Here is a 5,435-nt window from a genome sequence, read left to right on the forward strand (position 1 = left end):
GGGGACAGAGGATCCAAAGTGGGCTCTGAGCTGACAGGCTGACAGTAGGGAACCCGATATGAGGCTCAAACTGAGAGATCATGTCCTGAGCCGAAGTCGGACACTCAACCGACTGAGCCAACCAGGCGCCCCACCACAAGGATTTTTTGAAAAAGAATTGGTACTGTGTAGTCAATAGCCCCCTGCCACCAGCACCCCAAGGAAATCTCTGATCCCCTAAATCCCCTGCAGGCGGGGTAAAGTTGCTGATACAGTGCTCTCTGTCCAGTTTGGTGCAGAAAGTCCACAGGGTTGACTGGAGGTGACTCAGCTGGAAGAAGTGGAGAAGGCAAAGGCCACAGAGAGGAGATGAGATTCACAGGGGCTTTAAACCTTTACTCGTGACGCTGTCTTTACCCAGAGCTGAGCCACTCAACCAAAACTTTGTTCTTCCAATGGCTCCCATCCCACCAGCCTTTTTCTCTTAACCCTTTCAGTTGCCTTTCCAAGTATGCAGCCTCAGACCATCACTGATGTCGAATTGTCAACCTCAAATTCTGCCCAACTTTTAATAATTCTTCAAACCGTGGGGGTCTATGCTCCTGATTAAAGGCTTGTGTTGAAAGAATTCTAGGGCAGAGTGGACCACATCTTGGGAAGACAGTCCATCAGTGCTCCTATCTCAGCACCGAGATCATAAATCACCCAGGGAGGGGCTAGAGCAGCATCCTGGCCACCGATCGATCTTGCTAATGGCTTCTGGTCCATTAGGGACGGAAGGGTTCCAGCCTCTGCAAAGCAGCAGCAAATGGCTTATCAGCCCCGCCAGGCAAAGATTCTGGGAATGTTGTTGGTAGGTCCCTGAGCACTCAGGGCAGGACACAGCAGAAAGAAACAACTTTTCTCTGGGCCCTCTGACCATGCCATCCAATGCCAGAGTCCTCTTCCTTCCTAGTCCTAAGGAGGCAGCTCTCAGAAAGTCAGCCCAGGAAGCAGCTTTCTTGCCTGTTCCTTTAGTAGAACTGTCTATTTAAGCTGTTGTCCTTCTTCCAAGACTGTAGTCTTCTCCTGTGAATTATCGTCACAAAGCCCTTTCAGTGGACTGGTCGGAGAACCAGGACCCCAGAGGCAGCGTCCTGGCACATATCATCTATGCCTAGCTGCATGTAAGCTCATCCCAGTGTGGCCCAGGATAGCAGCCGTTGGGAATCCCAGTAAGGATGTCTTACTCTGAGAAATAAACTCAGTGGTTAGCAAAAATGACTATTTTCTCCTTGCTGATGAGTACCACAAGAAAATAACTATCCCTGGACCTACTCAAGTGCATTGTTTTAGTAATGATGCTCCAATACCACATATTGTTATGTTAGCTTCCCTCCCAAGCACCTCATATTATCCAGGCATCAAGATCCTATTTACAATGTCTATTCACTTAAGTCAGCTTTTAGCAGCTGTGATTTATGCAAATCTTCATCTGTAGTGGTATTAAAACCCAACATCCCCAAAGCAAATGAGGGCAATGGCTGGAATTTCTCTATCCTCTGGGGAAAAACTTTGAGGAACAATGGCAGAATAAAATAGGAAAGGGGCTGGATTCTATTTGCATCTTAAAACCAACAATTGAACAAAGCCCTGACTTCCCATTTTGATGTCCTACCAGGTCTGAATCATGCTGGCACATGCCCCATCTGTCAGGTATAATGATAGGGTTTTGAATGGTTTGATTGTAGCCCTAGGATTAAAGCCCAGCTGAGAAACGTGGTGTTGAGTTAAGACATGCCCACTATAAAGGGACTTTTCTTCTCCTTCAAAACCAAAGTATAGACAGAGCTCTTTCTGTTCATGGCAAGTCCTGTCTTCAGATCTGTTGCTAAAAGGGAAACAAGCCCTTCTTCTGTTTGTTCTTTTCATCGCCTCGTCTCTAATATAAGTGACCTTCCCCCTTTCAGAAATTCAGCGTTAAAATGACATCCTGAAATTTGCCATAAATATTGCCAATAATTTTATTCAAAATGGTCATGATTATGAACAGGGTAATACAGCAGCAACAACATCCCTCCTAAAACCAACTAAAAATATTTTATTGTTTTTAAGTTTTATTTCATCTAAGTAATCTCTACACCCAACATGGGGCTGGAACTCATGACCTAAAGATCGAGATTCACATGCTCCTCCAACTGAGCCAGCCAGCCACCCCCAACTAAAAATATTTTAAATAGCTTTCCCGCTCTTCCATGCCAGGGTCTCTCACCCTTCCTATTTGAAATGTAAATCAGAATTTTTAAGACTTTGAACTCTCTGATTCAGACATTCCTGGAGTCACATCCCAGCTCTGGACATTACTATGGGGTGAGGCAGTTATAAAACATGTCATCAAAATTTTAACACACTTTTCATCAAGAGTTGAGGTCAATGTCCCCTCCTCTTGAATCTAGGTTCTGTGACTGCTCAACCAATAAAATGCAACAGAGGTAATGGTACCAGTTTCTAGACTCAGGCCCTAAGAAGCTGGCAGTTTTTACTGCTTGTGTCTTGGGATGTTCCCTCTCCTTCTTCAAGTCCAGTCATCATGGCTTGGGGAAGGAGAACAGCCCATGGAGGAGTTCATGAACACGGACTCAAGTTCTCAGGACCCCGGACCCAGCTGAGCTGTCAACCAGTAGCCTGCCCCGTGACACAGCCATCTCATCAGCGGTCACCCAGCCTCCAGGCTACTACGAACGTTCACGTATAAGTTTTTGTGTAGACATATGTTTTCATTTCTCTTGGGTATATACCTAGGAATAGAACTGCAAGGCCATGTGATGACTCTATGTTTGAGCATTTGAGGAACTGCCAACCTATTTTCTATAGGAACTGCATTATTTTACATTCCCATCAGCAATATTGGTGGGTCCTAATTCTCCGTATCTTTGCCACCACTTTTTATTATCTGTCTTTGTGATGATAGCTATCGTAGTGTGAAGTGTATCACATTGTGGTTTTGAGTTGCATTTCCCTGATGGCTAATTGTGTTGAAACATCTTTTCATGTGCATGTTGGTCACTTGCATATCTTCTTTGGAGAATGTCTTCTCTGATCCTACACCTGTGTTTCAATTGGGTTATATATCTTCTTATTGTTGAGTGGTAACAGTGTTTTATATATTCTAGGTATCAATCCTTTGTCAGATATATGATTTACAAATATTTTCTCCCATTCTATAGGTTGTCCTTTTTTTTTTTTTTTTTTTTACTTCTCTTGATGGTGTTCTTTGAATCACAAATTTTTTTAATTTTGATAAAGCTCAATTTGTCGATGTTTTCTTCAGTTGCTTATGCTTCAGGTGTCATGTCTTAAAAAATCATTACCTAATCCAAAATCACAAGGATTTACATCTGTGTGTTTTCTAAAGACTGTTACAGTTTTAAATTAGGTTCTTGACCCATTTGGAGTTAATTTTTGTATACGGGGTATGGTAGATCATCTAATTTCATTCTTTTACCTGGTTATCCAAGAACCATTTATTGAAAAGACTATTCTTTTCTCCACTGAATGGCCTTGGACCCTATTGAAAATCAATTAACTGCAAAAAAAAAAAAAAAAAAAAAATCAATTAACTGCAATGTGAAGGTTTATTTCTGGACCCTGAATCCTATTCCTTTGACTATATGTCTGTCTTTATGCTGGGAACACATTGTCTTGATCACTGTAGCTTTAAAATCAGTTTTTGTTTCGAGAAGTGAGTCCTCTAATTTTGTTCTTCTTTTTCAAGAATATTTTGGCTCTTCTGAGTCCCTTGTGTTTCCATGTGATTTTCAGGATCATTTTGTGAATATCTGAAATTTTGATGGGGATAGCAGTGAATGACTCTGTGGATCATTTCGGGGAGTGCTGACATCTTGACAGAATATTAAGTCCTCTGATCCTTGAACCTGAGATATCTTCTCATTTATTTAGATCTTCCTTAATTTCTTTCAACAAGAAATTAGTCCAAGAGACTAATTTTTTTATTTCAGAATATGTTTTTTGACCGCTGCTCCCTCTTCCTCCTGCTGCTCCTGGGGCTGCTAGGTGCTTGTTCAGTGCCAGCCTGGTACCTTCTTTGTGAAGGAGCAGCTGAGGAGACGCTGGGGCTCACCGTGACCAATGAAGAACCCAAGGAATGAGTCAAGACCAAGAACCATGATCATTCATTTGAAGGTGGCAGGCAAGGATCGTTCTGTGACACAGTGTAAGATTAAGAGGCATACACTACTTAGTGAACTGTTGAAAGCCTATTGTGAATGACAGGGTTTGTCAATGAGGTGGATGAGATTCCAATTTGATGGGCAGCCGATCCATTAAAACAGACACACCTGCACAGTTGGACGTGGATGAGGAAGATACAATTGATGTGTTCCAGCAGCAGATAGGAGGTGTCTAACAAAAAGGGAATCTGCTACTTCATTCCAGAACTCTGTTCCTCCAGACTAAGAAGGAAGACATTCTCAGTTAGAAAATTGCAATCTGGTTCCACCACATCCTGACTTGTAGCGTACAGTATCGTTTTTCTCTGTTCTTTCATTTCCCCTCTCCCCATTCTTTTATTGTTCATAAAGTAATTAGTGTACGTGCACAAGCATACTGGCTTTTGTTGCTGTCGTTATTTTCAAATAAATGGACAATGATATGTTTTGATTGACATCAAGTGGACGTGGAATGGAGAAAAATACTGTCTCTCTGAAAATACACCCTTTCTCCCTTCATGGAATGCCCATTCGGCTCTTATATTTGTATTCCAGTAAGTTATTTTGCTTTCACTCTTTAGCAACAACAACAACAACAACAAATAAAATAAAATAAAAATTCTTCTTTTAGGTGATAGCAGTAGGGTTGTATTGTGGTTTTGATTTGCATTTCCCTGATGATTACTGGTATTGAGCATCTTTTCATTTCACTGTTCAACTGGAGAATTTTAATGTTTTTCATTTATCATTATACAACCAAGGATAATTTTACAACTTTTTTTGTATATAACTGTTATGTGTGGGGACACCTGACGTTAAGTAGAGATAAATTACTCTAAAAGAATTCCTAGATAATTTCCCTTCAAGGTATGCAACTTGTTGTTTGAATAAATTTCTTGTTAAAAAAAAGGCAACGAAGAAAATGCTTTTTTACTTCTGTTCTCAGCTCAAATGCAATTAACAGAAAAATGAAATGTGGCTCACTATGTTTTTCTGAGACCTATGCTAAATAACCTTATTTTAAGGAAAAACAAGGCAGAAATCTTTCCCCAGATGCTTTCTCTGCCACAGACTCTGCTCTTTGGGCTATTTCTGTATGCCCTTTCAGCAACAAGATGTTCGGTGGCAGCATATGTGAATTTCAAGTTTCTCTTTGTTGGGAATAATTAGGAGAAGCATGAAATGGAAGAGCAGTAGGACTTCTGCCAAGAAGCCTTGAGAGGAATGAAGGGAGCGAGGGAAAGGCTT

At 41.2% G+C, this 5,435-nt stretch overlaps 1 pseudogene; it reads left to right on the forward strand.

The window, feature by feature from the left end:
• Positions 1-3,980: 3,980 nt before the first annotated feature.
• Positions 3,981-5,015, forward strand: LOC125914335 (small ubiquitin-related modifier 2-like; annotated as a pseudogene).
• The last annotated feature ends 420 nt before the right edge of the window (positions 5,016-5,435 follow it).

This window comes from Panthera uncia (genome assembly GCF_023721935.1).
Source record: "Panthera uncia isolate 11264 chromosome D3 unlocalized genomic scaffold, Puncia_PCG_1.0 HiC_scaffold_8, whole genome shotgun sequence".
NCBI classification, from domain to species: Eukaryota; Metazoa; Chordata; class Mammalia; order Carnivora; family Felidae; genus Panthera; species Panthera uncia.